Below are 17,764 nucleotides of genomic sequence, written 5' to 3' on the forward strand. Positions count from 1 at the left end.
AGGCGCCCGCATTCGACAAATACAATGGCAGTTCTTGCCCGGAAACTCATCTCCAGGCATTTGTCCGCAAAATCTCAGCATACACCGCGGATCAAAAACTGTGGATGTACTTTTTCCAGGACAGCCTGTCTGGAGGCTCCTTGGAATGGTACACCAAACTTAAATCCTCCGACATCAAGAGCTGGCAGGATCTGGGAGATGCTTTCTTTAAGCAATACCAATTTAATGCAGACATGGCTCCGAGCCGTACCCAGCTGCAGGGTATGTCTCAGAAACATAATGAGGGCTTTAAGGAATATGCGCAAAGGTGGAGGGAACTGGCGGCGAGAGTCCAGCCTCCGCTTGTCGATCGGGAAATGTCGGATCTGTTCATGGGGACCCTGCAGGGGCCATTTGCTGAGAGAATGGTAGGTTGTCCTGTCACCAACTTCTCCGATATAGTGATAGCTGGGGAGCGTATTGAGAGTTGGCTGAAGATGGGCAAAATTCAAGGTGGTGCGTCTTCTTCTTCTTCTGGTATGAAGAAACCATTCGGCAATAATGGTGGGCAGAGAAAGAAGGAAGGAGACACCAGCGCAGTGTACACGCAGCGAGGACCCGGTAGGGAACGTTACTTCCAGCACAATGCTGCAGTAACAATTCCTGCCGAGTCTCAGTCAGCACAACCGCAACAACAACAGCAGCAACAAAGACAACCGTTCCAACAGAGGCCCCAGAGGGCTGGATACCAGGTCAGGGGCAGAGCAAATGATAGACAATTCGACAGGCCTCCGGTGACTTATTCGTTTCTGTTGAAGAAGCTTCTGGATCTCGGGCTGGTGCAACTGAGGACGCTGGCGCCTCTGAGACCTGATCAGAGACCGCCCAGTTACAATGAAAATGCTAAGTGCGAATTTCACTCGGGTGCGCCCGGGCATAATGTTGAGGACTGCAAAGCTTTTAAGCACGTAGTCCAGGACCTAGTGGATTCCAAAGCAATCAACTTTGCGCCTTCTCCCAATGTAAATGCAAATCCCATGCCTGCGCATGGTCAGAGGGGAGTAAATGCTATTTCTGTGGAAGATAGAGTGGGGCTGTATGAGGTTGATCAGTTGAAGACGCCTTTGGCTGAGTTGAAAAGATAACTGCTGATGAATGGGGTTTACCCGGGCTGTGGGTTAGAGTGTGCTGAGTGCACTATTTATGCAAATGGTTGTGAGCTTCTGAGGAAGCATGTCCAGGGTCTGATGGACGCAGGGAATATTGTGATTGAAAGGGCTGAAGGAAAGAATGAAGAGGTCTCCACCATAACTATATACTATGATCCGGTGGATTTGTCTAACCTGGTGGAGGAGGCTCCAGTTACCATCACGGTACCTGGACCGATTCCATATGACAAAGATGATGCCGTGCCATGGCATTATGGGGGAGAGGTGTACTGTAACGGGGAGAAAGTTGAAGAGCACTCTGCTAGCGAAACCACCGTGCTAAAGGTGGATAATGCCGGTCCCAGTGGTTTCACTCGCAGTGGAAGGTTGTTTGCTCCGGGTACTTTGAGGAGGGGGGAGGAAGAAAAAGAGAAAAAAGAAAAGGCCGAGGCTTTAGCCAGGGCGAAAGGGAAGGTTGTGGTCGATAATGATAATACTCCAGTGATGACACCGGCGCCTGCGGGGTCGGATAACAGATTTGATGATGAAGCGGAAGAGTTTCTCAGAATAATCAAGAAGTCTGAGTATAAACTGGTCGATCACTTGCAGCAGACTCCTTCCAAAATATCGATTTTATCACTGCTGTTGAGTTCTGAGGGTCATAGGGAGGCTTTATTGAAAATTCTGAAGAAAGCCTATGTGCCTCAAGAGATCACAATCAACCAATTGGAGACGGTCGTATCCAACGTGCATGCTAGCCATGGGTTGGGCTTTACTGATATGGATTTGACCGTAGATGGAAGGAACCACAATAGGGCTTTACACATTGCAATGGAGTGCAAAGGGGCTGTGCTTTCACATGTGCTGGTTGATACCGGCTCCTCTTTGAATGTGTTGCCTAAGAAAGCCCTAGCGAAGCTAAACTGTGATGGGCTGATTTTGACCCCGACTGATTTGATAGTGCGTGCTTTTGATGGGTCAAAACGGGCCGTGTTTGGAGAGGTGGAGTTACCAGTAAAGATTGGCCCGGAGGTGTTTAAGTCAACCTTCTATGTTATGGACATCCAACCAGCTTACAGTTGCTTGTTGGGTCGCCCATGGATTCATGCTGCGGGAGCAGTTACGTCGACTTTACACCAGAAGCTCAAGTATATCTGGGAGGGCCAGGTCGTTACTGTTTGCGGAGAGGAGGACATCTTTGTCAGCCACCTGTCTTCGTTTAAGTATGTGGAGATGGATGGAGAGATATGGGAAACGCCTAGTCAGGCATTTGAAACCGTCAAGGTGGAGAATGCTCTGTTTGCTAAGCAAGAAGAGGAGAAACCATCCATCGCTTCGTACAAGCAGGCTGCTGAGGTGGTCAAAAGCGGAGAGGCTCCTGGCTGGGGCAGAATGATGGAAGTCCCTGAGAAGAAGGACCGGTTTGGGGTTGGATATAAGCCGAGCCGAGGCTCTGGGCCGAACAGAGGGGGTCGTACGTCTGTGACTTTCACGAGTGCCGGAATGCTGGATCCGGACCACATCTGCATGATGGGTGAAGATACTGACAGCGACTGTGACATGGACCGATGGATAACGCCGTGCGTGCCAGGGATGGAAATCCACAACTGGAAGGCCGAGGAAATCATCCGGGTCACTCTCCTCGAAGAGTAATATTTTTCCTGTTTTCTTTCTTATTTGCATGCAAACCATGCGTGTTGCCCGACACGTAATGGTTCATTGTAAGGGCCTCCTCATGTCATAAAATTGCAAAATTTTGCATCATTAATAAAGGATGTTTTTCAATCAAAAGAGCGGTGTTCTCTGTTTTTCATTTATCTTTGCAGTTTAAAAAAAATAAAAACAAATAAAAATGGCAATGTTTTTCATTTTGTTTTCCTTTTGCAATTTCTCACACCGGTTCTAAAGCAGTGCATGAATCAACATTCATGCAGATGCGATTCTTCTCCGGATCTCATTGATAACAATCCTGTTACACCCTTGTATGACTTCGACAATCCGATCTATCTTGCTGAAGAAGAAGACGAAGAAGATTGTGAACTGCCAGGGGAATTAGCCAGATTGTTAAAACAAGAGGAGAAGGTGATTCAGCCGCATGAAGAGCCGATTGAGGTCGTGAACTTGGGTACTGACGAGGTTAAGAAAGAAGTGAAAATCGGGGCTGCTTTGGAGGAAAGTGTAAAGAGCAGAATGGTGGCATTGTTGAAAGAGTATGTCGATATCTTTGCCTGGTCTTATCAAGATATGCCAGGGTTGGATACCGATATCGTTGTGCACAAGCTACCGTTGAGAACAGATTGTCCTCCAGTGAAGCAGAAGTTGCGCAGAACTCGACCTGACATGGCAATGAAAATTAAAGAGGAAGTGCAGAAGCAGTGGGATGCTGGTTTCCTTGCTGTCACTAATTATCCGCCATGGGTTGCGAACATTGTGCCAGTCCCGAAGAAGGATGGGAAGGTGAGAATGTGTGTGGACTACCGAGATCTGAATAGAGCTAGTCCGAAGGATGATTTTCCATTGCCTCACATTGACGTGTTGGTAGATAATACAGCTCAATTCTCGGTGTTTTCCTTCATGGATGGCTTTTCTGGCTATAATCAAATCAAAATGTCGCCAGATGATATGGAGAAAACAACGTTCATTACACCATGGGGTACCTTTTGTTACAAGGTGATGCCATTCGGTCTCAAAAACGCCGGTGCTACTTATCAGAGAGCTATGGTGACTTTGTTTCATGATATGATTCATCATGAAATTGAATGCTATGTTGATGACATGATAGCAAAGTCCCAAACAGAAGAGGGGCATTTGGTTGATTTGGCTAAGTTGTTTGACCGGCTGAGACAATTCAGACTGAGGTTGAATCCGAACAAGTGCACTTTCGGAGTGCGGTCCGGTAAATTGCTGGGGTTCATTGTAAGTGAGAAAGGAATTGAGGTTGATCCTGCAAAAGTAAAAGCAATAAAAGAAATGCCTGAACCGAGAACAGAGAAGGAGGTTCGTGGTTTCTTAGGTAGATTGAACTACATTTCACGGTTCATATCTCACTTAACAGCCACGTGTGAACCGATATTCAAGTTGTTGAAAAAAGATCAAACGGTCAGGTGGAATGATGATTGCCAAGCGGCATTTGAAAAAATAAAAGAGTATTTGCAGGAGCCTCCGATTCTGATGCCTCCTGTGGAGGGAAGACCGTTAATACTGTACCTGACAGTCCTCGAGGGGTCTATGGGGTGTGTATTGGGGCAGCATGACGAGTCTGGTCGAAAAGAGCATGCCATATACTACCTTAGCAAAAAGTTTACCGACTGTGAAACGAGATATTCACTGCTCGAGAAAACTTGCTGTGCTTTGGTCTGGGCTGCTCGCCGACTAAGGCAGTACATGCTGGTTCATACCACTTTATTGATTTCCAAGATGGATCCAATCAAGTACATTTTCGAGAAGCCAGCATTGACCGGGCGGGTTGCGAGGTGGCAAATGATTTTGACAGAATATGATATTCAGTACACCTCTCAGAAAGCGATCAAGGGGAGTGTATTGTCTGATTACCTCGCCCAGCAACCTATTGATGATTATCAACCGATGAAGTTTGAATTCCCTGATGAGGACATCATGTTTCTCAAATCGAAAGATTGCGAGGAACCAATCCCGGAGGAGGGGCCTGACCCTGAATCCGAATGGATTCTGATGTTTGATGGGGCCGTTAACGTGAATGGAAGCGGTGTTGGTGCTGTTTTGGTTACGCCGAAAGGATCTCACATTCCTTTTGCTGCACGGCTAACATTTGAGTGCACCAACAACGTAGCTGAATATGAAGCTTGCATATTGGGTATTGAGGAGGCGATTGATTTGAGAATCAAGAACCTTGTGATATATGGAGATTCAGCTCTGGTGATAAATCAGGTTAACGGAAAATGGTATACGCATCAATCGCATTTGGTTCCGTATCGAGATTATACGAGGAGATTGTTGACGTTTTTCACCAAGGTGAAGTTGCATCATGTGCCCAGAGAGGAGAATCCGCTGGCAGATGCTTTGGCTACTCTGGCTGCCTTGATTAAGGTACAGAGGTGGAATCAGTTCCCCAGTGTGGAAGTTGGGCGTCTGGATAGACCGGCTTATGTGTTTGCTGTTGATACAGCGCCTGATGATGAGAAGCCGTGGTATTACGATATCAAGCGCTATCTTGAGACGCAAGAGTATCCAGAGGGGGCATCGAAGAAAGATAGAAAGACTCTGCGGAGGTTAGCCATGGTATTCTACCTGAATAAGGATGGGGTTTTGTATAAGAGGAATTTTGATTGGGTCTTGCTCAGATGTGTTGATGATGCAGAAGCAAGCCAATTGATGAAAGAGGTTCATGAAGGCTCGTTCGGCACCCATGCCAGTGGGAATGCGATGGTGAAAAAGCTGCTGAGAGCAGGTTATTACTGGATGACAATGGAGGCCCAATGTTTTAATTTCGTGCGGAAGTGCCATAAATGCCAGATTTATGCTGATAAGGTGCACGTGCCTCCCAATCCGTTGAGCTTGATGTCGTCTCCATGGCCGTTTGCTATGTGGGGCATTGATATGATTGGAAAGATAGAGCCTACAGCTTCGAACGGGCACAGGTTCATATTAGTGGCTATTGATTACTTCACCAAGTGGGTAGAAGCAGCCTCTTATACGAACGTGACGAAGCAGGTCGTGGCCAGATTTCTGAAAAGAGACATCATTTGCCGATATGGGGTTCCCGAGAGAATCATTACCGATAATGGTTCTAATTTGAACAATAAGATGATGGCAGAGCTGTGCCGGGAGTTCAAGATCGAGCATCACAATTCTTCTCCTTATCGTCCGAAGATGAATGGGGCGGTTGAGGCAGCCAACAAGAATATAAAGAAGATTGTGCAGAAAATGGTGGTAACCTATAAAGACTGGCATGAGATGTTGCCGTTTGCATTGCACAGGTATCGAACGTCGGTGCGCACGTCTACTGGGGCAACTCCATTCTCATTGGTATATGGGATGGAGGCTGTGTTACCTGTTGAGGTTCAGATTCCCTCTTTGAGAGTCCTAATGGATGTAAAATTGCAAGAGGCTGAATGGGTAAGGACCCGGTATGAAGAGTTGAGCCTGATTGAAGAAAAGAGGCTAGCAGCCATCTGTCATGGGCAGTTGTACCAGCAAAGGATGAAGCGTGCTTTTGACAAGAAGGTGCGACCTCGGGTGTATCACGTGGGTGATATGGTGCTGAAAAGGATCCTTCCTCCTCAAAACGATCGAAGGGGCAAGTGGACACCGAATTATGAAGGTCCATTCGTGGTTAAGAAGGTTTTCTCTGGCGGAGCCTTGCTGCTAACGACCATGGATGGCGAGGATTTTCCATCCCCTGTGAATGCGGACGCAGTTAAAAAATACTTCGTATAAATTGACCCGCTGGACGAAAAGAACAAAATAGTCCAGGCAAAAATGGGCATCCCGGCGAACCAAAAACAGAAAAAGGGTTCGGGCAAAAATTAGGGATAAAAATGAAAAAATGTACACCCGGCAAGTCGAAAACCTGAAAAGGCGACTTGGGCAAAAATGGGTATCCCGGTGGACTGAAAACCTGAAAGGGCGGTCCAGGCAAAAGAGGGATTGAAACGAACAACTGCGTCTGGCATGATCGTTTGCGCTTTGGTTAAAGCATCATGGATAATGCCCGGTAGGGATCAGTCGGAATTGTCTTGTTCAGAAGGCAGAAAGCATGGAGAGTCTGAGGACATATGGGGTGTAACCGAGTTGGAACTCGATGAGATCATGGGTTTCACATTGCCATTAGGATAGATTTTTCCTTTTGAGCGCAATTACCTCTTTTCAGGAATTGCTTCCTTTGTATTGCTCATTTGAGCCGCACACTTTTCCAGTCAATAAAATGCATATTCAGTCAAATAATTTTGTTTTTGTTTTTCATAACTGCTTTGATTGCAAAAACATCCAGATATTTTGATAAAGAATCTTGCATTTTAAAACATAAAGGTTTCTTCCAATGCATGTTTATAAGATGGAAAGCTTGAAATCTTATTTGGAAGGTTGAGTGACCCAAGTGTTGAAATCTTGACACGCCTGGGGCACGGTTTTATCTAACGGTCTGTTTTGCAGGAACTGTTAGATATTTTCACTCACTTGCAGGTTGTGATGTGGAAGCTTGGTAACAGATCCCCAGAGAGTTCGCTCAGGAACTAATGAATGAAAGAATGACGAAGACGTTGCGGCATATGACGATCCTTGATGATAATCAAGAGGACTCTTCAAAGTCGGAAGACTTGAAAGTTTGTAATTCCCCGCAGAGTTCGATCAGGGACGAGTGCACGGAGAAGGGCGACGAAGAGACGACGAAGGACGCCCGACGACCCTTGAAATTAATCAAGAAGACTCTTCAAAGTCGGAAAATTGAAATTTCTGTATAAATCCCAGGAGTACGTCTCTCGTCGAGCGCGGAGCGACTTGGAATGCAAGATGATGGAGCAGAAAAGGTCCAGATGAGTCTGGGAGTTCTCAAAAGTGGAGAGCTGATACGCGTTTGGGAGGTGGATACCGTGGTTCGACGGGTCGACAGGTGTTCTGTACCGACTTTTCTCGTTTCCCAGCGGGGTCCCCAAGCAGAATCATAGGACTAGCTCCCCAGCAGATTCCAGATCTGTGACTCCCCCAGCCGAGTCAGGATGGTTATCCCGGGCAGGTTTAAAACGGTGTTTCCTCAGCAGCCAGGCCAGGAGGTTGCTTCTCCCCGAGTGGAGCGGGTTTCAAAGAAATATATCTCCAACAGTGTTCATCCTACCAGTGGATTGAACCAGTTCCCGTAGTGGACGAATTTCTGCATCCCCAGCTGAGTTGATGCTACCTATGGATTGCATGGGTAATCCCCGGCGGAGTGGTATATGTTTCCCTAGCAGGATCAGGATGGTTATCTCCAGCAGGTGATTAGATTGATGCTTCCCCAGTTGAGCCTGGAGGTTGCTATTCCCCTAGCAGAGCTTCTGTGAGTATTTCCCCAGTGAAGTCAACAGGTATCTGTGAGGGTTTTCCCGAAGCGGAGTCAGGATTGATATCCTCAGCAAGTCAAAGATTGGTGTATCCCCACAGAGCGTTGGTGGTGCTTATCCCCAGCAGTTTCTCGAGCGGATTGGGTGCAAAGGAGGTTCTTCCCCAGCAAGGGTTGCCTATTTCCCAGCAGCAGTGTTATTCCCCAGCAGGGCGGAATTGGAGTATTGACGAGTTCCTCAGCAGAGCGTCTCGTGCTCCTCAGAAGAGTCCCTTGAGGGGGATGTTTTTGTTTTTATGCATTCATCATGAAAAAATAACATGGCATATTGCATAGGAAAAATAAATAATCGCGTAGCATTTCCATAATTATGGAGCATTACGCAGAAAAAATCGATCATGCATCATTGCAGGCATAAGCTAGTCTCAAACCGTGGTTACCGTTTGAGGGGTGGTTTTGCCGAAAGATGAAGGTGTTACTCCGAGGAGTTTAGCCTCATGATTTGATCAAAGGTACTGTCCCAGTGGTACGACACTGGAAAAGACTTCTTCCGTCGGACAAAGATGGAAAGGTGATGCGTTCAGCACGACTCAAGCCGTGGTTACCGCTTGAAGACAAAAGTTGAAGGTGTTACTCTGAGGAGTCTAGCATCAGGACGTCAGAGCTGCAGTGTCCCCCAGTAGTGCGATACTGGAGGAAATGTTTCCGTCGAACAGAGATGGAAGTAAAATCAGAGGACGTTACACGATCAGCGCGGTTCAGGGGTTCAAATGCGATGATTGGGGATCATTGGCGCAAGCAGTTTTCCGGAGTTCAGACCGAGGCGGTGTCCAGACCGACGTGGCGTTCAGGCCTAATTTCCGATTCCCAGATCGAAGGAGTTTCCGACAATCAGGTTGAAGTACTTATGGTATTCAGGCCAGTTTTTCCGGAGTTCAGACCGAGGCGGTGTTCAGACCGAAGAGGCGATCAGGCCAATGTTCCGGTGATCAGACCGAGGTGGTTTTCAGACCAAGAAGAAGAAGAAGTTCCGGGGTTCAAATGCAGAGATCCGAGGATCATTTGCGCAGAGAAAATTTCGGGGTTCAAGAAAAGCATAAAAAGAAAAAGAATAATTTTCCCGAGCAGATGTGGTGTTCAGGCCATGGTTATCCCTGTGCTACCATTTATTTTGGTATCCAGGTCGACGTTTTTGAGGTTGTTTCTTCGCCGATTCTAACAGGCATTGTTAATTATTCTCCCATCAGAGTGCAAATTGTTCGTCTGTTCTTGGTATTCAATCACTCTTCATCCTGATCATCCGAAAGCCGAGGCTATTTCGTATCGACAGGTTCACAGTGGATTGAATAGGGGCAGCTGTAACACCTCAAAATTTGCCCTCCTCTTCTTTTAAAAAAAAAAAAAAAAAAAAAAAAAAAAAAAAAAATTTGGCTATGAGTCGACCATAGGGGTCAGCGCATAGACCACGGGTCAGCGCATAACATGTTTGAGCCGACCTGTGGTCGACGCCTAGCAGGCTATGGTCGACGCATAGCAGGCTATGGTCGACACATAGCAGGCTATGAGTCGACCGCTCGCGCGGAAACTCAGTTTTTTGAGTGTTTTTCACTGTGTGAGGCTGTTTTTTGGTTGTTGAGTTAGTTATTTTCCAAATTTTGTTCACACAACTCATTTTTCACTAATTTCACTTCAAGTTTGCTAATTGAGATTAGTAGAGTGGATTAGCATTGGTATAAATCACTAATTGTAACAGAATTTGGGAAGACATTTTTCATTCTCCAAGAATCATAACAGAATTTCCCTCCCAAAACCTCTCAAATTCTCAAAACTTCATCACACATTTTTCATGAATTCTCATCCAATTCTTCATCATTTTTGATCATTCTTCTTGGATCTACACTCTACAAGTGATTGCGCATAACTGTTTCAACAAACTCGTGGCCAAAGCTTGCTGAATTTGGACTGTTGCATTCAAGGTCATCAATGGCAATTTCATGATTCTTCAAGCTGGAGCTGTTTTGAGCTGCAAAACCTCTTTCAATCATCTTCTTAAGCTTCAATCAACTTCTGTTTTCATCTTGTGGATCTTGAAACACGCGATTGCAACTTCTACACATTCATAAGGTGAGATCTCGAATTTTCCAATTCTTGAAATTAACACATGGCTTTGATAGATCTCCTAGTGTAGAGTAGAATGAAGCTTGAATCGTGTGTTTTGGTTGAGTATTAAGGAAGAGATCTGGAATTGAGGTTTGATGTTTAAATGATGTTTTGATCGGTTCATGCTGTGTAGTTAGAATTAGGAAAAATTAGGTTGATATTCATGATGTGTGGTGAGAGATCTTTCCAACGGTGTATGGATTGTTGAATTTGATGATGATTTGTTCATGCTGGATTTTGATGATGAATATGCGAAGAACATTGATGAATGTTGAAATAATTTTCCAGAATTGGCTTTTTGATCTTCATTTCGCGTTTCTGACATGCTGTTGATGTTTGTGGTACTGTAGCGCACTACTTTTTCACATTTTTTATTTTTCTTCCATATTAAAAAATTCATAACTAATTCAAAAATAATCCAAAAAATGTGAGGATTTTTTCTATGGATTCCAAATTCCCTGTAGATTTTTATGGACGTGAATTTGCAAGTTGTGCTTGGTAAAAAATAGGTTTGACTTAGAGATGTTTGACTTAGGTGTATTTTTGATACCTTTTGCCATTTTTGATGTGAAATCCTCATGCTTTAAAATAAATGTCTGAAAATTTTTGTGGTGATTCTAGACACATCAATGGAGATTTACATGTGCATTTCATACATTTTTGATACCTGGTCAATGAGCAGCAAATTCTGGAACTTAGGTGTGACAATTTGTGTCACACCTCATTATGTCAACTTGCTGGATTGTTTTGAGTGACCTATACTTGTTGGATTAATTTGAAATTTTTCATGGTAAATTGTTGACATGTTAGGATGCTTGGTGAATTTTTGTAGAATTTTTCACTGCATTTTCTAATTGATCATGATTTTTCATTTCTGGTGATTGATTTTGCAAGCTCATGTGACCTAGGTTGGTAGATTGATTGGGAAATGCTCATATTGTATTGTATGGCCATGAAATTTGGTATGAATGTAGTGGACACATGTTAGGACCTCCCTGTTTTGGTCTCATCCATTTCTTTTTTGTTTTCAATGAGATATGAATTTTTGAAGTGGCTGTATGCATTGATGGTGTGAATTGAAGCATGGAATTGTATCTGTTTTTGACGATTTTCATTGACATGGTTCCATTTGCCCAATTGAGCTCAAATTTGACATGGTAGACCTTGATTGACCCCTGTTTAGGTGTATTAAATTTGAGATTTTTTTGATGTGTTTTGGCATGGCTTTGAATGCAATACTTCTGTTTGTATATTTGGTGCTTCATTTGAACCAATATGGATTGTTTTGTGCATGAATTGAACTCGATGGATGATATAAACATGAGGCCAAGGATGTTTGCTCTTGTTTGATATTAATTTGATGTTGGATGGTGGATACCTTGCTGTTTTAATTTTTTTCTTGCTTTGGGACCCTAGGCTTGGCCTAGTGGTCTAGTTGCTAATGTTTGCTTGGTTTTTCAGGATCAAAAGCATAATGTACATGGAGAATGATACAAGTTGATTTTAATTGATGTTGTGGATGTTTGTACACTAACATAACATTGTTTTGTAGGTGTTGGAGCTTGGGCTTAAGCCTTGAGCTTGCTTTGTGTTGTATTGTTTAAACTGTTTGATTGTTTGCTGTACAATTTGTCTGATTGAATACTGACTGAGTTTGATTGTTTCCAGGTACTTTAGTTGCTCAGTTCCTTGTGAACTATTGCTTTGCTTTGCTTAAGCAACTTGCATTTGAGGTATAACCTTCTTACTTCATGTAGTCTGGAGACCCGGCTGTTACCGGGCCGGGCAAATTGTCTGAAGTCCTCCTTAAGAGGCAATGATTGTGGTTGTTTATTTTTAAGCCCAAGCAGGAAAAGTCCTTCAAGTAAGGCAATTGGTGGAAGGTAGGGACAAGCAGCCTGTCCCCCACTATTCAGTTGAGTCTTCTCCTTGCTCCCATTACATGGTTGTAGCATTGAGATTAAAAGCCCAAGATCCTGTGCAGTGCACATTGAGTCAGAGTCATCGAGTATAGAAGGGTTCCCCTATTCTGGACCCATGCTCATTTGTCAGCTCTCCCTGGTTAGGGATAAGAGCTGTGAGGTCTCATCCTCACTTCATCCTTTCATCTGCTTCACCTTAGCCTCGTAATGGCAAGGTTAAGAGCAAACACAGCCCGTACAGACGACTTGCTGAGGCAGTCAAACCTGATTGATTGAGCCCCTTGTTTGGCTATAGTGCGTGTTATGTGGATATCTGATTGACATGCTTGTTTGAGATGCTTGTTCTCATTTGATGTATGATATGATGCTTGTGTGCTAGCTTCTTTCCTGGTTAGGTTAGTTTGCTTATGCAAGTAGGATAGAAAACCGAACTTAGGGTTAACGATGCATGACAACATTAGGCTCGAGTCTCAGCTCCCTAGTTGTGTATCTTTCCCCGGTTTCTGGTTAGCAATTTAGTCCCTTTCAGGGGAACTACATCGCCCTGATCCTCGTGCCAGACGAGGTATGTAGGCAGGTGGTCGTGCGAGACCACTCCGGGCAACCTTTTTCTTTTTTGCGTGTGTTTAATTGTTATATGACTGTGTGTTTTGGCTCGGATGCCGACGTAAGTCCAATAATTGGCTGTCGGGCTCCACGTTTGCCGTTTTGTGTGTGTTTTGGTTCGGATGCCGACGTAACTCCATCCAGTGGTTGTCGGGCTCCATGTTTGCCACCCTTGCTTGTTTGTATGTTTTGTGTTGTTTGGCGTGCGTAAGCCGAACTACAGTGGCTCTGATTCTTGTTCCAGACAAGATATGTAGGCATAAGGTGCGATACCTTATCGAGCCCTTTCTTCTTAACCCCACCTGCGTTCCCTGTGTGTGTGTGTGATGTATGTTTATAGCAACCTTATCTTTCTAGAACGTGGATCCCGTCGAGTACGACGGACGTGAGGGGTGCTAATACCTTCCCCTTGCGTAACCGACTCCCTTACCCTTCTCTCTGGTCGCGAGACCATGTCTTTCCAGGTTTCTCTGAGCGTTTCCTTTCCCTGTCTTGGGATAAATAACGTTTAGTGGCGGCTCTGTTTGTTGTTTTTATTTGAGTCTCGCCGGTTGATTTTTCGCAGGATGCGACAGTTTGCTTTCCCCAGTGGAACAGTATTGATTAATCCCCGAAGAGTTGCCTGGTTTGTTCCCCAGCGGAGCCTATCCTTTCCCCGGCAACAGTTTTGTTTCTCCAGCATGAGTGAGAAGTCGGCGCTTCCTTGGCAAAGCATTCCCCGATAAGGCTCTCCCCGCAGAGTATTCTCCAAGCAGAGTCTTCCCGCAGAGTTGGAGTGTCTGATCCTTTGGCTCCCTAGCCAGTGTTGCATTCTGCATGTAGTAATCATTGCATCTTCAAAAATGCGTAGCATTTCCATTCAAGATGGAGCATTACGCCATAGAAAAATTCAAACATATGCATCCATGTGTTCGAAACCCCATCAGACTGTATCCCCGGCAGAAGCGGATATTTGTTCAACCTATACGGCACGTTTGCTACAGTGGCTCCAGTCAACTGTTGATGTTGACAATCCCCACAGAGGGTTATTTCCTCATCCGTTGGTGAAAGGAAGGTTGATTCTCCCGAGTGGGACCCCCTGCAAGTGTTCAGCCTTGCCCTGTCATTTTGAAAATGTCAGTATTCTGTTAACACCCGCGTGTGTTGTTTCTTTGGTGTCGGTAAACACCATCTTTCGGTGCTTTCCCAGTCATGCGTAAGTGTCTGGTCCTCTTTGGTGTCGGTAAACACCATCTTTCGGTGATTTCCAGTCATGCGTAAGTGTCTGGTCTCCTTTTGATGTCTGTAGACATCATCTTTCGATGTTCGTAACGTCGTCCTCTTTCCCTCGTGAAGTGGCTTCCTCCTCTCCGTTGGTGTCGATAAACGTCGAGTTTTTCCCAATTATCCGTTGATGATTTGGTTGTGTTCTCTCTCCCCAGAAGAGTTTCCTCCTCTCCGTTGGTGTCGATAAACGTCGAGTTTTTCCTATGCGTCCGTTGGCGTATAGTTGATATCTTTCCCCACAGGGTTGTCCCCAGTTGATCCTCCTCTCCGTTGGTGTCGATAAACGTCGAGTTTTTCCTAGTTATCCGTTGATAACTAGTTGTATCTCCTTCCTAGTTCATCCGTCGTCCGTCGATGTCTGGTTACCTCCCCGTTGGTTTCGATAAACGTCGAGTTTTTCCTAGTTATCTGTTGATATCTAGATGATTCCCCTCAGAGTCCCTCCTCTCCGTTGGTTTCGATAAACGTCGAGTTTTTCCTAGTTATCCGTTGATATCTAGATGATTCCCCTCAGAGTCTCTCCTTCTCCGTTGGTGTCGATAAACGTCGAGCTTCTCCCTTTCGTCCTATGACGTCTGGTCGAGTCTTCCCAGTTCATCCGTCGTCCATTGATGTCTGGTTACCTCTCCGTTGGTCTTGGTAAACGTCGAGTTTTTCCTGGTCGTCCTCCAGTAGAGTTACCTCTCCGTTGGTTTTGGTAAACGTTGAGTTTTTCCCACTATGTCCGCTGACATGTGTTTGTATCTTTCCAGTTCATCCGTCGTCCGTTGATGTCTGGTTACCTCTCCGTTGGTCTTGGTAAACGTTGAGTTTTTCCTAGTTGTCCGTTGGCATCTAGTTGAGATGATTTCTGTTCCCATTCATCGTCGTTGTGGTGTCTGGAGGTGATTGTATCCACTGAAGAAGAAAAATCAAAATCTCAAAAATAAATATCAGATCCCAGTGGACGTTTCCGTTGGTGGGTCCCCGCAGTGTGCAAATTTCTACGGTTCTTGGTATTCAATCCCTGTTTACCCTGAAAGTCTGACAACCGTTGCTCTGATCCATTCGGGTTCCCAGTTGATTGAATAGGGGCAGCTGTAGCACCTCAAATTTGCACCCTACCTTTTGTGCATACATTTTCATTTTTATGTCATTAACATAACAAAGTCCATTGCATAGCATTGCATAGCCATTTGCCCAAGTGCAAGTCTTCAGACAGATTAGGTCAAATTGATCAGGAGAATCAGTCAATCAAGCAAGCATGTGCCATTTCCATTGAGACAAAGCCCTAGGGTTGATTTATCAAGTTCATATGGTCTAAGGATCATTTTGAAGTGATTTGGCCAAAGATTGGATGCTCAGAAGTCATCAGCCAAGCTGAATTTCAGCTGAAACCATAGAAAGTCAACTGTGGTCAACTGTGCCTGATTTTATGAATTTAAAGGTGGGAGATGGTTTGAAAGGCTTCATTCATGTCCATATAAGTCTCATTTGACATATCAAAGACCAAGGTTGAAGAATTGGAGGTCAGACAAGAAGTTTCCTAAAATGGCAGGTGACCTGTAATTTCAACTGCCCAAAATGGAAAGTTTTGCTCCTTCAAATTACTTCATCATACAAGCTTCAAATGGAATTTTGTCCAACATGAAAGTTGAAGATCTTGTTCTCACCATTCCAAAAAGTCCAAGAACTTGAAATTCCCATATGTGGTTGGCAAGATATGGTCCATTCATTTTCAGAAAATGTCTAAATTCAAAGTGCCATAACTTTCACATGGAAAGGCCAAATTGGCTGATTTTTCTTTGAGCAAACCACATTTAACATGAACTTTCATGGTGCATTATCACATTTCATCAAAAATCATCATAGCAAAAGTCCATTTTTTAAGTGTTCATTTTGCATTTTAGTGTGAAAAAAGGTGATTTTCCAAAATACAAGCCATATGCACTTGGGACCTTTTCATACACATTACAAATATCATTTAGAACTTGTGTGAACTGGTTTTGGACTGATACATGGACTGCATAAGAAAAAGGGCATTTTGGCCAAAATCATGAAAAAGGCACATTACACTAATCACTCCAATTTGCTTAATTGAGATTAAATTTTGGATTAGCAGGAGGTATAAAGGTTCTAATCATAACAAAATGCTTAATCACAATCATTCTTTCAGATCCAAAAGCAAAAATCTCACAAATTCTCTCAAATTTCACAATTTTGCACACACACTTTTTTCATCAATTCATCAATAATTCATCAATACTTGTGCCTTTTCTTGGTTAAATCTTCATCTGCAGGTGTAGTAGAAGTGTTGTTTGAAGCAATTAAAGCAAGAATCGTGCTCAACCACCAACTGTTGCAAGCTCGAATTTCCATGGCAGTTGCAAATTTCCTTCGATTCAAGCATTGTTGAGCTGAACATTCATCATCATTCACCTTCTACATTGATCTTCTCCATCTGTTTTCACAAATCAAAGCCAAACAAGCACGATTTCCACACTGCACATCAAGAAGGTGAGATTTTCGAATCCTCTAATTGTTAGAATCAGCATGTGGTTTAGGTAGTGCCTTGGACATAGAATAGAATGGCGTTTGAATCGTGCAATTTCATCCACTAATCATCAAGATATCTTGATTTAAAGTTTATGCACCATAACTATTCTTGAGTGGATCTCTGTGTATGTTAATTTCTGGACAATTTCGTGGCCATATTTGTGATCTACATTGAATGTCGGTTCCAACGGTGTATGATTTGTGCGTTTTGGTAGAAAAATGTTCATGTGAGTTCTGGTGTTGATGAACAATGAAGAACACGAAATTTCTGGAAAAATATGCGCGTAGATCTTGCCTTGCCTGTTTCCGTTTTGAAAACGTGTTTGGCGCGCGTTTCAACCAATAGCAACGCGCCATGCAGTTTAATGAAACTGCAGCGTTTTGACCCTGGCCTGGATAATTACAAAACTGCCACTCGTGCTAAATAAATTCATTTAAATCATTAAATAATTATTTCATTTCACCAGTAAACTTCAAAAAATCATAATTAAATCAGGGATTATCCAAATTGGATGGGGATTTTTGCATTGATCTCCAAATTTTCTCTAGTTTTTTTAGATATGATAGTCAAAGTTGTGCTTGGTGATTTTTTTGACTTTGTCTAAGGCCTTTGATATGTATGCTTCATGTGTATGTTTTACCATTTTAATCATGAAATCTTGATGCTTTAGCCAAAATGCATGAAATTTTATAGGCATGTTCTTGACTCTTTTCTGGTGATTTTGATGTATAGTTTGCTAATTTTGAGTTCCTGGTTAGAGAGATATGATGTGCTCAAGTTGAGTGTTACTTGGCCAGGCACCTGTCTGAAGTCCTCCTTAAGAGGCGATGTTTGTGCTTGTTTATTTTTGTCCCCAAGCAAGTAAAGACCTCTATGAGGCAATTGGCGGATATAAGAGATATGCAATCTATCTCCCGCTCTTCCGTTGAGTCATCCCTCTGCTCACACCAAGGTGTTGATGCATTGGGATACAAACCCAAGATCTTGTACAATGTACAGTTGTGTCAGTGTCTTAAGTGTAGAAGGGTTCCCACTTCCTGGACCCACACTTCATTGTCTGAAGCTCTCCCTGACCAAGGATAAGAGCTGTGAAGTCTCATCTTCACTCACCTTTCATCTGGCTTCACCTTGACTC

This window comes from Lathyrus oleraceus, chromosome 2, assembly GCF_024323335.1.
Source record: "Lathyrus oleraceus cultivar Zhongwan6 chromosome 2, CAAS_Psat_ZW6_1.0, whole genome shotgun sequence".
In the NCBI taxonomy this organism is placed as follows: Eukaryota; Viridiplantae; Streptophyta; class Magnoliopsida; order Fabales; family Fabaceae; genus Lathyrus; species Lathyrus oleraceus.